This window comes from Rhinolophus sinicus, chromosome 6 (assembly GCF_057876585.1).
Source record: "Rhinolophus sinicus isolate RSI-liver-muscle chromosome 6, RSI-T2T, whole genome shotgun sequence".
Taxonomy (NCBI): domain Eukaryota; kingdom Metazoa; phylum Chordata; class Mammalia; order Chiroptera; family Rhinolophidae; genus Rhinolophus; species Rhinolophus sinicus.
This window is the reverse complement of record NC_142506.1, coordinates 1,394,946-1,413,211: the sequence shown is the minus strand read 5'-3', so window position 1 is coordinate 1,413,211 and position 18,266 is coordinate 1,394,946. Positions and strand designations below refer to the sequence as shown.

General features: G+C 58.6%; 1 long non-coding RNA gene across 1 annotated transcript; it reads left to right on the top strand.

Moving 5' to 3' along the window:
* The first annotated feature begins 4,203 nt into the window (after positions 1-4,203).
* LOC141567880 (uncharacterized) lies at positions 4,204-10,462 on the top strand. The gene is made up of 3 exons (XR_012490823.2): positions 4,204-4,439; positions 5,937-6,067; positions 6,242-10,462. It is a non-coding gene; the product is annotated as an uncharacterized LOC141567880 (long non-coding RNA).
* Positions 10,463-18,266: the final 7,804 nt, after the last annotated feature.

Here is an 18,266-nt window from a genome sequence, read left to right as displayed (position 1 = left end):
TGGGGCTCCCAGGAAGTGGGTCAAGGTGGGTCCTGGGCTATCCGATGCTGCAGCCGAGTGAGGGCCTCGCTCCGAGACGCTGACCCAGCCCCGGCCTGGGCTGCAGGTGGACCTCCCCGCCTCGTCCTGAGCCTCCATGTCCAGCCTGGATTCACTGGTGGTTTGAGCCGGAACGGAAGGTTCTGGTGGCCCCAGGCACCTCCTCAGCGCTCAGCCAGCACCTGGTGAGGACCCAGTTTTGGGAACAGCGACTCTCAGGTACAAAACTGGGAAAGGAGGGTGTTCGGAGTCCGTCAAGAAGGGGACAGTGTCTCTCGTTCCAGAACCGCAGAGTTCTCTGCCTCTGACAGCACCGCAGAGCCCGGCGTGTCTGAGAAATAGTGAGGATGGGGACGGGCGGCGGCGGGAGGGACGAGAAGGTGTGGCCGGGCTCTGCGGGCCTCACAGGTCACTGTCAGGGCTCGGGGCCTGCGGAGGGGGTTAAACAGGGGGCCTGGTCTGACTAGGGCTCTGCTGAGAATGGAGTGAAAGGGGACCCTGCAGGTGTTGGAGACCCGACGCGAGGTAAGTGGACACTGATGGCATGTGGATGGACAGGGAGGTAGGCGGGGAGGAGGGGACATACCGCCAGGCTCTGTCAGCAGACCAGATGTGGGGTTTTCCGGTTGGCCCCCAGGCCCCACAGCCCCTGGAAGGACAAAGCTGCCAACTACAGACACAAAGGCTGCAGAAGAGCTGGCTGGGGGAAAGTTCTGGAGCTCAGGGCTGGACATGCTGAATTCAGGTGCCTGTGACCTCCCGTGGAGATGATGGCGGCTGGATGGGAGCTCTAGAGACAGGCCCAGCCGGACATGGACACTGGGAAGCCAGAGTGGACGCAGGGGGAGGGGAGGGGCGCAAGGCGGGCTGGGAGAGCACACAAGGTGGTGGGGGCAGGGACCCGGTGCTGACAGAGGAGCCAGGCCTCTGAGTGACCACACCACAGGGCTGGGGGACGCTGCAGGGCCTGCCACCCTGGCTGAGGCAAGACAGGATATCGGACTGGACTCCAAGTCGGGGCTGTCCCCACTGGCTCAGGGCAGCTGGGGGCTGGATGGGGGCCAGGGCTGAGGCCAGTCTTAGGGGGTGTGGCCCCCGAGCTGCAGGCGCTTCCCAAAGCTTCATTCTGGAAAGCTGATTCTCAGGCCCCGGTGAGCCTGCTGAGCACCTCCCTGCTTTTCTCCCCTTCCTCTGATACAATTATAGATTAATTAATTCTCAGCAAGCAATATCTGACCTACATCAGTGTCTCTGGAAGACGGCAGAGCCAGAAGAAAGAGGCACTGGGCTATATAAAGACAAGCATCTATTTTAGAAGAGGTCTGTGTGCGGAGAGTCAGCTGTTCCCGACGTCCTGGTTACATAAGGCTTATTTAAGGGCGGCTCACGCCCTCCCTCGCACCCGCCTACGTTCACGGCTCCGCTCGCTGGGGAGCTCTGAGCGTGGGGCTATCGCCCCACTGAGTCTGGGCTCCCCAGAGGGGCTCTGACAGGAGACCTGAGGCCCCTGGGCTGGACGGAGGCGACAGGTGCAGGCACCAAGACGCCTGGCTCTGCTGGGTCCCCCTCCTCCCCTGCCTCACACCCCCATCAACCCACTGGCCAGGCCGTGTTTTAACTGCAGGACCCTCTGCGCCAGGGGCCACATCTCACTCGTCTCAGCCTTCCTCAACACCAGGGCCAGCCTGGGCTGTCGGGCGTCCCTGTAAAGAATTCCGCTGTGACGTGGCAAGGAGAGAGCCATGGGAAATGGCCGCCCCGCTGTGTGCCGGGCGCTGGGAGGAACGCTCAGGTGCATAGTTTCTGTTTGTCAACCCGGCTGCCCTGTGAGGTGGGTCCCTGCAGCGGTGACCGCCTCCTGCTGTCCTGACCTGCCCTCGAGGCACAGGACTCAGTAAAGAATGGGACATACAGAAGTGACCGACCTCACCTCTGAAATCAGTTTGCAAAAGGACTACGGTTCCTGTTTTGATGTGCTCTGTCACTCTCTGTCGCAGGGTCCATCAAACAGGTCACCTACTTGCAGATCAGGAGAGTGGCTGGCTGGTTTATGGCTGGTTTAAGGCTCCGTTTGGAGAGCCAAAACTCAAAGTCTTGGTTTGCTGATGTGGGGCTTAGCATAAGCAGCTCCATTTTGGGCCTGTTGTCTTGTTTTTACCAGAACCTCAGCACCAGTGGCTTTAGAAAGCTCTCCTGTGTGAAATGGCAGAGGCAGGGAAAACCCATCCCTCCTTGGGTCCGTCACCCAGCTCGCTCAGCAGTGTGGGCCGAGGACCGGTAGGCCAGCCTCACTGGGGAGCTGGTTGGAAATGCAGAGTCTCAGGCACAGGCCCAGACCTGCCCAGTGAACAACTGCACACTAACTAGACCCTCTGCGATTCCAAACACTGCAGTTAGAAGGGCTCCCAGACAAAAAACGCAGAGGGCGACACTTGTCCCTGCCTTCCACCCTCGTTCCCCAAAAAGCCCTCATTAGCAGTGCAATGTCAGGCACTGGTGCGGAAAGTTGTGGATTCACCGGGAATGCCAGAGCCAGCTAATTACACCGTGCTGGGGGACGCCTCCTCCACCCACCTGTAAGGGGGAGCCTCAGGCCAGACATGCGCTGCCCAGGCCTGGATTCTCCCTCCGGCGCCCGGCCTGCAGGCCAAGCCAGGCTGTTGATCGCATCTGGGCTCCTGGCCAGATATCATTTCTGGCTTTGACGCCACTGAATATTCCTTCAATGTATTATTCACCCCGTGAATTGCAGAGCTGACCCTTCAAAGCTCCTAAACAGACAGGCACACACGCACCCCAGCCTAGTCATCAAGATTGGGCTCAGGTTTCCCCCCATTTCTACCACATCCGACCCCCAGCCCCACCCCCTGCAATCCTTCCTAGCTTCTCTCCCAGGACTCCTTCCAGAAGGAGCCAGGACCAGACATTCCAACATCTGACTCAGTTCTGACTCTTCGTGTCACCATGGGGGAAGTTGCTTTGCTTCTCTAGACCAGACCTAAGTTCTAAGAATCTTAGAAGCTCAGGGTTGAGAGGACCAGTGCATTCTATGGCTGGTGACCCAGGAGAGCCTCAAGGTTCCTTCCAACCCTGAGCTTCTAAGATGCTTAGAACTTAGGTTGAAGTTGCTTGAATACCTCTGGGGGTGGGGAACCCACTACCTGAGTAAAGTCAGAGGCTCAGCACAGATAACGGCGGCTCCCCAGCTGTGACATTTGTGGTTCTGCGGTTCTCTCCCTCCTCCTCTTCCCCTCTGCCTAGAGCATTAAGAATTGATAGGTTGCCAAATTCCAAATAAAATCAGAATGATGGGTAAGTGATAACAGAATTGTTGATTGAGTTTCTTATCCTTTTTTTCCCTTTCTGACACTTCAATTATTTCAGTTATGACTTTTTCATAAAACAGTTCATAGACTGCAGGGGAACAAGTAACCTTTAAATCTCCCATTTAGCACATTACAATAATTTCCTTGGAAATGTGTTAGATATCACAGGTGCTCGTGCTACGTGACCTACTGCAAGCGCTTCATCAGCAAATTAATGTTGAGGTTAATTCAAACTTTAGGGGAAAGTGCAAACTTGACAAAGATGAATCCAGCCATTCGCAGTAATGACTAAGGCACACAGGCAGGCTGCCGCTGCTGTCGTCTCTGGGAGGACGAGCCGGCAGGCAAGTAAGCCAGCTGCGTTTTATCAGATGTGGTTAAAGCAGGCGTTCCAAGGTCAGGCTCTCTGGGCTCAAATTTTGACTCCAGCACTAACAGCCATGGGACATTGTACAAAGGACTGTCCCTTCTGAACCCCAGTCTCTTCATCTGCAAAATTGGTAGATACTAGCTTATCTCATTGTGAGGATTACATGAGTTAACACATGGGAAATTGTCAGAGCCACCGTTTATTTAAGATCAATAATATAAGCTTTCACCATTCCCTTCATCACCACCGTCACCACCGTCACCACCACCACCATCACCCCAGCCGGTCCTCACAGGCTCCCCGCCGTCCTGCAGCTGCCTGGCCCACCAGATCCTCACAGGCCTGGATTCAGGACTCAGCTCAAGCGTCCTCTCCTCAGAGAGCCTTGTAGGCCTTGGAGAGCGCAGCCCTCCCCCACCAGCCTTCTCCCGCCACCAGCTGCAATGTATTCACAGCACCTCCCTGATGGCTGCCTTCTTTCTTCTCTCCCCAGCACCTAGAATATTGTGCTGCAGACAGATGTTCAATCAAGATTTTTGAATGAGTGAATTAATGAAGGACTGAATGGATGGTCAAATGAATGAATAAACAAGGCTGAAGGGCTGTCCTGCCCCGTCCTCTTTCCTACCTGTGAGGAAGCACCAGGGACCCCATGTCATCAGAGCCTCCTGCTGCCCACACAGCGTCTCCTCCCTGTGACCACGGTGAGCCCACCACTGGGACAGAGGCAGGGGTGGGATGGTCTTGGCTGGGGTACAGGACGAGGGGCTTTTGGGGTTCCCTGTGCCCCGAGATTGTGCTCCTCTGCTCACTGACAGCTGCCCGAGGCTGTAAGCCCCAGGAAGGCAAAGGACTGCTTAAATGTCAATGTCCATTGATCCCAGGGCCTGAGACAACACAGATTCCAATCCCACAGATGTGTGGGCACACAAGCTCCCAGATGAGGTGCTGCAGGGGTGGGACCCACAGAATAGCAAGGCCTGGTCCCAGCGTGAGGCCAGCACACAGGACACTCAAGAAGGCCAAGCTCCATGGGGTCAGGGTCCCTTGGATGGAGCTGGGCTCCCCCGCCTCCCAGGAATGGGCAGGGGCCGTATCCAGGGACCACCAGCTGTTACCCACTGGGGCGTGTACCCTCAGGGGACCACTGGCGCTGCAATCCCAGGAGGGCAGAGTGCCCAGGTGAGAAGGGGGTACATGGGAGCACAGGATTAACAAGATCGGTTGCTAAAGGTCTGGAGCTCTCCATCCTCAGGGGAGCTTAAACAACGGGCCGTCACTTGGCGCAGGATTCCAGTGTCTGATGGGGGTTGGGCTGGGCCACTTGTACAGCCCCCCTCCCAGGGTCTGACCCCATGAGCTGCTGAAGCTCACACAGTGCTGGGCCCCAGGGGGTCCTTCTGCCAGCTCGGGCCCCCTGCTTACAGCTCCTGCCTGGCCCTGGCCTCCATCTGTTCCTTTTCTTTACCAGCTGTAGGTTCCCAGGGCTGGCTCAGGCCCACTGTATCTCCCCAGGGCGGCTGGGGGTTCAGCCTTCTGTTGGGAGGTGGGGGCAGCTTGTTTCCCAGAAACTTCTTGGGGCCATGGGGGAGAAAGAACATTTTTAGTAAGTAAATAATACCAGTTATGGAGAAAAAAAATACAAAAGTTGGGATGGAGACCCAGGAACCAGAGACAGCCAGGCTCAGTGCCCAGAAAGGTGGGCAGACACAGTGGGGGGTTGCCTCCCTCCTTCAAGGGGCGTCTCCAGGAAAGAGGTGAAGCTTGGGGCTCAGCAAGAGGCCTGGAGCAGAGGCGTGGGAACAAGCTGAACGTGGCAAGGAAGCCCCAGGTGGGCCCTGAGCTGGGCAGTGCCTCGAGGTGGCCCCCCCACCCTCATACACCCATCCACTCACATCGTCAGTCCGGGGAGTCATCCAATAAGACACTCACTCAGTCATTCAACAACTGCTCCATTCAGATTTACTGCGAGAAAAGGTGGCAGGGGTGGCGTGCTAGTCGCCAGTGTTTGGGCAAAGGACCCAGGAATGAGTGGCTGTGCCCAAGCCCAGCCCCTCCTCTGAGCCAGGGGAGCCGGGGAAGCAAAGAGCCCATTGTGTTCAGTCAGGTTTGTGCTGGACCTCCAGCTCAGGACGTGCGGCCAGTCCCTGGGCCTGGCTGGAGGCCTTGAGGTCCCTCTCTGCACCCCAACCCACGTGCAGGGTCTGGACAAGCCCCCGCTGACTGATGAGTGGCCAGCACCCGATGAGGACATGAGTAGAGAGAAGCAGCCCACCAGCCACACACAGACCCAGCCACGAGTCCAAGAGGCTCCTGGCGGTCCTAAATCAGGGTAAGTCCAGTTGGCATTTCTCTTTGGATCAGGGCTGGGGGTGGGGGTGCAGGTGAGGGTGGAAGGAAGGGGTCCCCGGGGGCCTGTGGTGTCCGTGCTCGAAGCCCTTAGTGAGACCAGCCTCCTGGAGCAGACATGTTGTCCACATCGAGGACCTGGCCACTCCACCTGCAGGGCACTCACAGCTGACTGGACGGGCAGAAGCAGAGGAAGTCGGCGGGCACAGGCAGAGGCCGTCTCAGAGCAGGCCATCGGGGACCACCGCCCGGAATGGAGAGCTTCCACAGGACTCGGAAGCGTGGCGAGGATTCGTGCAGGCTTGTGCAAGCCGACAGGTCTTCTGGGAAGAAACAGAACCACAAGGCAGGAGGCTGACCGGGAGGGAGAGGCCCTCCCGCCGAGGAGGCTGGAGCTGAGCTCTGAGTCCTGCTGGTCAGGGCGCAGAGTGGTCGACGGGTCCCCCGTTTCCTTCTCTTTGTGTAGGAGCACCACGCCCTGAGCCATCTGTCCAGCTAGAGATGACAGCACCTGTCTCTCCCGCCGCCACACATGACCATGGGGGCTGTCCCAGCAGAACCAACAGAGCTTGTCCTGGGCGGGGCCCTGGGGGGAGGCCTCAGAACTCCACCCCGACTGAGAGGCCACACAGGGCTTCACGGCAGGATGGTGGCTCCCCCACCCCACAAGCAGAGTGCTGACGGCCTTCCCCCGGGAGGGGCCTCACTCCAGGAGAGGTGACAAGGCCAGAGCCCCAGAGACTGACGTGTGGGGTAGGATCCACCCCAGAGCAATAGCTGTGACTGGAGACTGTATAGGAAGCTGGACGCTCTCACTTGGACCCCAGGACAGTGGTCAGTGGGGGGTGAAGGTAGAGGCTGTCCCAGGCAGTGGGGGTGCCGGGCACAAAACCACACAGTCATGCTGAACAGGTTAACTGTACTCACGCGTACATACCCACACTCGCTTGCACACACAACAATGTGTACACGCACACACAGGAGGCCCGTGTGCCAAGCGAAGGGACACGGTCCTAGCGAGAGAGCTGGCAGCCCTGCCTCCCCCGCCCGCCCTGTGCCGCCCAGCCCACTGGCCTGCACCTGGCCTGGCGCTGGACCGAGCGCTGGGGGCCGCGATGCCGTCATCAGCACAGGCCTCGGCTGACGCAGGGCAGCATATGCCAGCGGCCTCCTGACCCACACTTGACCCCACACACAGGCCCCTGATCCCAGACGAGCTGGATGCCAGCCTGAGCCCACCTGGCCTCCTGTCCAGACGCCACCTGCTGTCAAAAAGTCCACCGTTAACAAGAACATTTCCCCACTCAGGGGTCAAAAGGACAGCGTATGGCCCAGGCTCAGCGATGCTGAACTGGCGGCTCCCAGGCTGACGTCAGCTCACTCTTCACGTCCCAGGCAGCAAACGGAGGAAACCAAGACATGTCCGCTCGGTGCCAGCCAGGAGCGGGGCCTTGGCTCGCGCGACCAGCCGACCCCGACCCCACAAGGCAGTGCTGGCCTGTTTGCGCCGGTGACCTCGGGTGAGAGATCAGTCTCCTGCCCAGGGTCACTCTCTCCGCAGGGAGCAGCTGGCTTTAAACCGGGAACCGTACGCTCTCCTGCCAGGGCAGCCAGACAGGGCCACTACGGGCCACGGTCACCCGCCAAGGCCTCTGACGTCACTGATGCTCGGGGAAGGCCAAAGGGGCAGGTCCATATCTGGGCTGCGTGGGCCTCCAGGCACAGGCGCTCGGACACCAAGGACAGGACCTGCTCAACAGACACAGAATGCCAGAACCCGGGCCCAGCCGGACACGCCACACACTTCAGATCAGGGTGGCCCCTCCTACCCAGGCCACCATCTCTGCCTCCACGTCTGCTCAGGCTGACCCTCTGCAGAACCCCCCACTCCTCCCTCCCCAGTCCCTCTGCACCTCCTCCCAGCTCTGAACTTCCGCTGGTCTGACAGTCCAAGCTGTGCTTTCAGCTTCAAGAGAGGGCAAACATAAAGCCTGGCTAACGATGAGCAGTTGTCAGTACACTGACAAGAGCTTTCACAGAGGAGGGGGCATTTGAGCTGGGTTTTAAAGGATGTGTAGGAGTTCACCAGCAGAGCAGAGGGCAAGTGAGGAGCATTTTGAGCAGAGACACAGCAAGACTCACGTGGAGAGTCAGGGACGGGAGACATGGGAGGTGACCAAAGCTCCACGGGCCTCGGGGGCCAGCACACGCACACCAGGGGAGCCTCCGAAGGCCTGGAGAAAGCCAGGAGTCGGGGTCCCCCAGCCTTCCTGGCCATAAGACCGCTGCTACATGAAGGAGAGGACCCAGTCCTGTCAGCCAAGATGAGGGCCCAGCCAGGGCCGTCGAGAGAAGGTCATGGATGAGAGGGCCATTCAGGAGGCAAAATTAAATGGAATATTTCTTTGTGGTGCCTTTTATAGATTCCAAGTCACTTTGTCAGCCTAAGAACATAAAAATGTATAATGCATTGCTTGATTTGTTCATAAAATTACCATGTTTTGGTCTATTTAGAGAAGAAAGCTTGAGGGAGGGAGCAATGTGAGACGGGCTGCTTTCTCTGAGAGTTTGTTTAACTTACTGTTTTCAGGTCTTTGCAGCACAGGTGATCAGTCCATCTGGGGCAGCTGCAGCATATGAGGCTGGGAGGTCCACCCTTGGCCCCTGCAGCAGCCTCGAATGCAGAGCATGCCGTCCTGCAGCCCAGGGTGGCCTGGCATGGGCAGTGGAGGGGGAGGACGCTTCTCAGAAGCAGTCTGGAGGAGGCACAGGGGAAATTATCCTGGGGGCCGACTCCCCTCCACCGGTTCCGACACACACTCAGACCCGAATCAACACATGGAACCACAGCCCCAGTCCACTCACATGCGGCTGCCAGAAAAATGAGAAAATCACTTTTTATTGACCGTTATTTTGGTCTAATTTTTTGGGGCTGTGATTCAGTGGAGTCTTGCACGCACTGCCCACGGGTGGCGTGAGTTGCCTATGACCTCAGCCCCCTAATATACAAGTGTTACTCCACAGGCACCAGCTGGGGACATCTGCCATGGCCTCTGGGGAAAGGGCCAAGCCACCCTGGGGCCCTGAGGACTCCTGGTCTAGAAAAGCAAGCCATAGCCAGGCACCGTCAGCTCCCCCGGAGAGGACAGGGTTGTTAAGCAGAAAAGCCACAAATATCATCGTGTTCTGCTGGGTGTCCTGCCAGCCTGTGGAAGACCAATTATTTCTGGGTTATGGACAACACCCCCGGGAATGTTGCTGAGGTCTGTGACGCCCCATTGCTTGGTCTCTGCCTCTCCTGCCACCAGGACCTGCGTCGAGAGCCTGGAGGGCCGTGATGGATGGTGCTGGTCAAAAGGGGAAGCAGATCCCACGAGGCTAGAGTCCATTCCGCCATCTGCGGGCCCGGGGGGACCAGGGGGCGTGATGCGTTATCGTGGGGCACTGCCAGCTGAGAGGGCGTGGGCCCTGCCTCTGCCCAGCTTTTGACTCTCGTGAGCCGTGTGGCCCCAGACAAGTGTCCTAACCTCTCTGGGCCACTAACTGTGACTACTCTTCTGCTTCACTGGCTTGGGTGAGACTTAACATGGAAATTAGACGCCATGGGTAAACACCACCATCGATGCCGGCTACTCACAGCCTCCCCTGGACCTCGCTTGCTCTTCCTGTCCCCACTTGGCCCCTTCCCTGCGGAGGCCGTAGTTCGCATGGCTTCCTGGCACTTCTCAGTGACTCCAGCCCACGAGCTCAGTGGCCTGCCCATCTCAGGAAAGAGTGAGGGAGGCCCCAGTCCTCTGGGGACACAGCCATCTTTCAAGGTCATCAGCTGCTAAGTGGGCGACCTGGATTTGAACCCACGTCTTCCACAGCATGCAGGAGCCCGCAGGCGCGAGTCTACAAAAAGCCAGTGTCCTCCTGTGTTTCCAGCCCTGGCCCCTGCCTCCTCCTCTGGAGCCCCGTTTTACAGCATGACCGAACTACCCCATTACCTAATAAAACTGTCAGAACAACTGATTGGTGCAATGTGCATGGCTCTCTTTCTCGCTCGCTCTCCTTTCCTCCCAGATTCAATAAACCCTGAAGTTGTTCCAAGAAGACAGGAGAGTGATGGGAAGCATCAATTCCACGTGAGACAAAGGGCCGTGCAAGCAACATGCCCAGCGCCAGCAGCACCAAGCCCAGCAGGGAAGCCCCTAGAAGAGGCCAGACGGCTGCTCTGGGCAGGGGACCAGCCGTGGGCAAGAGCAGCAGCTCCCGGGGAGCACGCAGGGGTGGGAGGAGCTGGAGAGGAGCGTACAGCTGGGAAGTCTTCCTGGAAGAGGAGACAGCAGAACTACCTCTTGAAGCATGAACAGGAGTTTGTCCATGGAAAGGGGAGACGAGGAAATTGCATGGAAAGGGATAGTGAGTGCGCAAGGCTACGCACAGGAGAGCAGGGGCTGTGGGAGGATTACTGGGGTGACTGCGTGTGTGGCACATGGGGGGTCAGGTCGAGGCCAGAGCCTGTACAGGTCCTTGATGTCCATCCTGGGGTCACTCAGGGGCTACAGGGGTCTCAAGAGGGCGCCCAGTGAAGGGGCTCCCCCAGCCCATGACGGGGAGCCCTGGTGCCTCCCCCAGTGAAAGGAGACGGCAGCCCCAGGCCTTCCTCAGCCAGAGGGCATAACCCCAGCTGCTCTGTGGCCGACCTTGCACTGCAGGCCCAGGTGGCCTCTGGCCTCTGCACGCCTTCCTGCTGTCCTGTCCCAAGCTGATGTCAGGCTGGAGTGTCAGGGCCACTGGCTGGGTGATTAACCTGGTCTACCCTGCACACCCAAATGTAATCACAAGCGTCCTTCTGGGGGTCAGAGTGAGGAGAAAGGGATGTGACGATGGAAGCAGGGGTTGGAGTGGTGCAACCACAAGCCAAGGACTGCAGGTGCCGGGAGAAGCTGGAAGAGGCGGGCAACGGAGTCCTCCTGAAGCCTCTAGAAGGAACTGGCGCTGGATTTTAGCCCCAACACTCATTCTGGATTTCTGACCTCAAGAGATGTAAGGAACGAATGCGTATTGATTTCAGTCACTAAGCGGATGGGAACCTGTTACAGCAGAAGCAAGAAAACAAATCCAACGGCTTTGCTTCCAACCTCAAACCTCAAGTCCATTTTGCCTTAAAGTTTCGGTTCTCGACCTAAAATCCTCCAGCTTCAGGGTCTGGGAGGACTGGTGCCCCAGCTGACGTGGGCCCAGAGACAAGGACGCCTCCTGCCCGTCTGTCAGGGCCTCGGTGGCTGCTTTCCCAGCTGTGACGAGGTGTTTTATGCTGAACGTTAATGATATTTCACATGGGAGATTTAACATGGAACATTAAGAACCATTGACATCACTCATATCAATTGAAGGTATAATAATTGAACCCCATAAAGCGTACTGAGAAGCTGCTGGAGCTGGAAGGAGAGGCGTGAAGACAGATCAGCTGGGCCCCTGCCAACGGGGCTCATTAGAGAGGCTCGAGGCCTCCTTGGGTGACAGAGACCTCAGCAGGCAGAGCTGGGCCTGGACGGCTCTTGTCTCAGCAGGGCCTGGGCGGGCCCAGAAGTTTCTGGGCATCTGGAGGAATTCTTGGTCACATGTTTGGCTAAGGCATAGAGCAAAGGGCCAAGATTAGAAGTTTGATCGCACGTGGCCCAGGGTATCTTGTTATGTCTTAGTGCTGTGCTCTGAACCCTGAGCCTGGTCACACGCTGACGCAGACTTTGGTCATTCACCTACCCTGACCCTGGCCATCGGACGCCTGGGTGTGAAGGTCAGTGGCGGGAAACGCCATGGCACGTGCTTGGAACATGCAGCCCTTGTGAAGTGAGAGGTCCCGGGCTCCCCGGGGCCCAGGTGTTGGGTGAACTGCTGACGCACCAGCTACCCTGCCTGAAAGGAGTCCCTCTGGGCTCATAAATCTGCCCCACCCTCAAGCCGACACCCAGCCAGGCTGCCTGCCCAGTCCAATATATTTCATTTACAGGCTGGTTGTTATCTGATTCACAGCCGATCTGTCACCCGAGGGATCGATGCATTCCTGGCATGACCCATACATAATACCTGGCGCGTAATGGAATTCAGTCTCCCTGGCGTCTCCTTGCGGACAGCCCCACTGGGGAGCCACTCGGCCCCTCCAGCTGGGGCAGAAGCGCAGAGAAGGTGCTTCTTGGTTGCAGCACGTGGCACAAGGCTGCTCTTAAGGAGGAATTCCAGGGCCCTAAGCAAGGGGTGGGCCACTTCAGTCCCCTGGGGTCCTTGCCTTCCGTTGTGATCCCTACTTGGAAGGGCCTCACCTGCAGCAGTGATGGGCCCTCGCCACGCTGGGCGGCCCAGCCCATGGCCGGCCGCTCTGACAGACAGGGCTTACAGACCTGTCTGTACCAAGTACCTCCCTAAATGAGCCAGAGTCGTCCGCTCAAAACCTTTAGAGGAAAAGCGCCCATTTTACAGATAAGGAACTTGAAGATGAGAACCTGACTGTCAGAAAACAGCAGAGGACCCCAGGGTGGGGCTAAGACCACCGGCACTGAGATGACCCTGACCATCAGCCCCAGGGGCTCAGAGGGCAAGAGCCAAGGGTGGCCGCCCAGCAAGGCGAGACTGTGACGTTCTCATGGGGGTCTGTGTGTGATGGGCTGTCTCCCTCTGGCTGGCACAACGAGGGTAGGAAGGAAACCCGAACGATCGGACAAGACCCTGCCCCATGCCCGCCGCGGCCATGCCCTTGCATGGGCTCTGGCCTCCTCTAACCACGGGGTCAGCTGTTTCCCAGCCCAGTGGCTCCAAGATCCAACCGACCCCACTTGAGGCCAGAGGTGACAGGCTGCCCACTTTCCCCACCCTGGACCTTTCTGGAAGCCGACGGGCTGACCTCTCCATGCCAGGATCAGTGTGGGGCGCCCCTCGTTCATCCTCACCTCCTTTCTGGCACCCCTGTCACTGAGTCTCCTTTTCACAGTCTTGGCACCTGTAATGGAAATAGCATCTAGGCTTCCGTGAGGATCTATGTCTCAAAATAGCAAAAAAGTCCCCATTATGTGAGGATTTTTCAGGCAGTGCAATGCAGGAGGGAATTATCTGGCTGCGTTTCCACACAGGAACCTAATAGATGGATCCATCTATTCCTGAGGCTGCCAAATAAATTCCCTCAGAGGCCTCGGAAGTGGTTCGTCTCCCTGTGCCAGGCCCGGCAGGGTGGGGGAGCAGGGGGGACAGCACCGGAGCCCCTGATCTTGTCTGTCACAGGCAGAGGACCAACCCCCATCCCACACTGTGTGGGAGTCAGACTGTGAAAGACCACACTGATGTCCCTCTCCACACCCCACCTACAAACCGAGGCCAGACAAGGTCTCCTGGGGCATTGGGATGCGCCAAGCCGGAGCCAGGCCACCAGTTCTTCTGGCTCTGAGAACGGCCCTCGTCACACACTCATGGACGTGATGCAGAGACACTCGCACACCAGAGGGCATTTTTTGTTTCATTGTTCAGAGATGTGGCCATGGGCGGCCTCACCTGCAGAGGTCACCACCTGGCTGTCTGGTCACCGAGGCCTGAGCCCTGGGAGGCGGGCTCCCCTTTCCCTCCCTCAGACACGAGGGGCAGGGCGTTCAGGCTGAGCCAGCCCCACAGGGTGGGGTGAGGGCTGTGGAAGGCTCTCTCTGTCCCCCCAGGCTCCCAGGGAAGCAGAAGCAGGTGTTCTCCAGGTGGGTGGTGGCACAGTGAGATAGGCCCCTGCACAGCCGCCCAGCTCTGGGAACCAACCCCTGCCCCAGTACTGCTCAGCGGACGGCACTAGGCATGTTCACGGTCCTGTCTGATCCCTCGGAGTCTCAGTGTCCCGTCTGGAAAATGGGTGTGGGGACAGACTTCCAGAGAGCAGTTTCCAGACTCTCGGCCTCACGCGGAAAGGTGCTGGCTCGGGTAGTATATGGCCGTCAGCTGTGACTAGTTGGCCATCAGCTATAACCGGTTAGCCATTAGCCATTGATATAACTGCTGTGACTAAACTAGCAAGCGCGGATTGCAGTTAGCAAGTGGGTTGGTTGGTTGGTAGGGACGTGGAAGGCAGGTTACAGATCGTGTGGCTCCTACTTCCTGTGTCTCCAACCCAGCGGCCAGCGAGACTATAGTGGTACGACTCCCCTGTCTATGGCTCCATGGGTGTTCCTTTGTGGCCTCACCATGTCCTGCGTTCTTGTGTGGGGAGCGGGACCAGAGACCCCGCATGACAATGGGTCTGGTGTTGACCTCCACCTGCCCGCCCAGTTGGCCCATGGCTGGCTTGGAGCCAGCCCCCAGCACACACCCCAGAGCCAAGTCCTGCAGGTGGTGAATGTGGGGAGGGTGATTAGCAGAGCAAGCGTCTTGCAGGGCAGCTGTGGCAGAGTCCTCAGGCATGACAACATGGGGACACTGAGGGTCGGGACAGGTAGCCCAGAAGGCCACAATCCAGCATCAAGTTGAGGACTGATGGGACAGGCACAGACACCACAGCCCGTCCCCTCCCCTGAATTGTACACAGACACATAGGATATCGCAGCTGCGGGATTCACAAGACCCTCTGGCCCACTTCACAGATGAGAAAACTGAGGCCCAGAGTGGACACAGTTGTGCTCAGGAGTCCAGCAGAAGCACAGGCCTGAAGGGCTGGAAGCGGCCTCCTGCCCACCTCCCTCCCAGAATTCCAGAGGACAGAAGGGGCAGACACTGGCTCTATCTTGAGTGCTTATGGGGGAACCTCCTCTGGGGACACGTTTTGTGGGGACTTCAGACCACAAGGTGTGGGTGTCTGGGAGGCAGGATGAAGGGAAGTGGAGCGGGGAGCCCGGAGACCCCTGGCAGCTTCAAGGATGCAGCGTCTGTGAACTGGAGCAATTTATTATCCTGCTCCAGCTGATGAGAATGATTGCGAGGACAATTAGTCTCGGAATTACCATGGAAGAGAATGTTAAGAGAAAAATAAATTAAAAAGAAATCCATTCGAGCTGTAATTGTAATACAGTGTATCATAGTCAATTGAATCGCAAATACAAGCTGGTCCCTTGTCGATTGATTGCAGCGAGTAAACAATTTGGGTATTTAAATTGGAAACTCACCAAGAGAAGGGCGCAGAGATTTGGTTAAAGGGGAGAACTGAAAACTTCAGGCCAAAAGTTGGCTCTGGGCCTCTGGGGCTGCTGGGCTGGAAGGACATCACCTGCTCCCGCCCTGCCTGCAGCTCAGGCGTCGCCGCCTCTGGGAGCCACCCTGGACCCTAGCCAGAGCACACGCCACTGGCCCCCTCAGCTTTGTTCCTGGTACCTCCGCCGCTGTGCCTCCCGCTCTGAGCTGTGGTTCCTCTGTTTACACATGTGAATCCCCTCAACACTGGGGGCTGCCAATGGGCAGGGGTCCTGGTTTACTTCCTGAGCCAGGCCCAGGTGAGAGAGGGGCACTTAGAACATGTAGCTGTCAAAAGAAAAAAAAATGGATGGGGGGATGGATGGGGGGATGGAGGCTGGATTAGTGGGTGGGGAATGGGTACAGGATGGATGGATAGATAGAAAGATGGACGGGTGGATATGTGGCTGGAGAGATGCTTAAACAGATTAAAAAGACAGATATTTTCTGAGCTATTGAAGATAAGGGGTCACTTCTCCTCTCCAAGAACTTCTGTGCCTGAGATTCCAAAGCCTTTCTTATCTTCCAACCAAGAAACCATTTTCAAAGCCAAAAGCCGGGATTCACGGGTCGCTGTCACCTTGAAGCGCTAGCCATGTGCCCAATGGGGAGGCCTCCTGAGCCCTCACCAGGAACCACCCCATAAGGAGGGGCCTCCTGCAGGATGGGGTGTGTGCAGGAGGCCTTCTCCCACAATCAGAGCCCACGGGGGCCGTGCCTCAGAGTCACATCCTCCACCACGTCACGACAGTGCCATCCAGGGACTGTCCACACAGGTGCCCAAGGCAGGAATGTTTCCTGGTGGTCACAGTGGATGCTGAGGTGGCCACCTGTCCGCCACTGAGTCAACAGGCAGCGAGGGCGTGGAGGCCGTGGCCAGGTGATGGGCTCCTCAGGGCAAGGGGCGGAGGACGCCTCAGCCCCATTCACGTGGGACCTCCATGCCCTGAGACCCTCAGAATGAAGGCTGGGGCCATGTCATGGTGAAAGAATTCCAGCAAGTTGAATTATGCGGCCACCATCCGTGGCTGCCTCTCCACATGGGAACGCTCCCCGGGGCCAGCCGCCATGCTGAGAGAAAGCCCAGGCCCTGGGGGCGGGGGCACATGGGGGTGTCTGGCCAGCAGCCGGCAGCAACCGGCAGCATGTGACTGAGTGAGCCTTCAGGTGACCTGAGCCCAGGAGCACCTGAGCTGTTTCACGGCTCTGCCATAACTGCGGGTTTGGTGTCATTGTTCATATCCCACCAGCCCTGCTGGTTCCAGGAGGTGCCACCGTGGTTACAGCTGGTCCTGTCATCCCGTCCCACCCTGGGCCCACACCAGGTGTGCACCGGCTGGGCGGGGCCAGGACAGCCCATATGGCTCTCAGCCTTGCTGCTGCTCCAGACAATGGAGCTGAAGGTCATTGTGACACTTCGCTTCAGTGGGGAGGCTCAGAGTCCAGCCAGGTGGTGGCAGCTGCCGCTGACCTCAGCACTGTCCTAGGCGCCTGCCTCGTGGCCCCGTGCTGCCCTCGGGCCACAAGCCTGAACTCCTCACCCCGGAACAGCTGCTCCCACCAGGGCCACCTGAGAAGTGCTGACGGGCCAGCAGGGGTTGCTCGGGTCCTGTGTATCCCACCGGAGGGCTGCCCAGCCCCCCAGACTCTCCAAGGTCGCACAGCTAAGAGGGAGGCCAGGAAGAGCCCCAGCCTGTCTCCCCCTCCCCCCGGCAGCACCTCCCTACAGACAAACCTGTTCTCTCTGGGCTCAATGTCCTCATCTGTAAAATGGGAGCCCCAGCCCCAGCACGGGAACCTCAACTACGGGACCCCCACTTCATGACTTCCACCACTTGGGTTGGGGGCTGAGAAATGGACCGGTGGTCTTCTGGCCCCTCTGACCCCAAATCCAGGGCCTGCCCACTTCTGCAGAGCCCCTGGGCTCCGAGGCCTGTCCTGAGCCCAGCCAGTAGCTAGCTGCCAGCCTGTGGGCTCAGACATCAATGGGGCGCCATGTCCTTTGGCTGCCCGGCCAGCTGCCTCACACATGCAGCAGGACAGTGTAAATCCAATTTGCTCCTGGCACCTCCTCCAGACACCCCCGGGCCTGGGCAGCCTGCCCCCGCTGCTGCTGGCCACACGTCAAAGGTGTCACCTTTCTCGGCCCCTGAGCAAGCAGGAGCGCCACAGAATCTTAAAAGCCCTGCAGCAGCCTTTGGGACAAAGCAGCCTGGATCCAAACATTTTCAAACCCTCAGCTGCAGATTGGGGGAGGGGCTGGGTTGGGGGAGGGGTGGGGTGGGGGGAGGAGCCAAGGGCACCTGCCCACCCCAGCAGGAGGCAGCATCCTGCAGATCCTTCTGTAATATGCCTCACAGGTGAGCTCACTCTCTAGAGTCCATGGCCCCCACCCCGAGGTCCTGAGCTCCATGGGGGTCTGAGACGGGAGACGCTGACACTAGGGCTGTGCCCAGGGGCCTCGGGCTGCCTGCCAGGCACCCACTCCCCACAGCGAGGGGGCTGCCTGCTGCCCTCTCCTGCCCACCGGCCAGGTGGCTCCGTGGCCTCAGGCTCCAGCCCCTCCTGTTGAGGGGCATTTCCGGCACCCCTCAGTCCTACAGGAGAAGGGGAACCTAGGAGCAGCCCAAACCAGGCTCGTCCTGCACGGGACCCCTTGCTCCACGCCCCAGCGTCCCTCTGCTGGGTGCCAGGGAATAAAGAAGCTAGGATCTCAGGAGCAGCAGGGGCCTCAGAGCCAACTCCAAGCACCAGCGGTGTTTCCTGAGGGGCAGGGCTCCCACATCTGTCAATGATACAGGGCCTCCCCGGGAGGGGTGGGCCAGGCAGCAGCAGCGGGCAGAGGCAGTCGGGTCCCACACCAGGCCACCCCCCTGGCGCGTTTCACACCCACGCCCCACGTCACCCAGCACACACGTTCACACAATCACGCTCACACACCCTGCCACCTCCCCAGCCTCCACCTCATGGGGCCTCTCAGCCCACAGATGGGGAGACAGGCGCAGGGC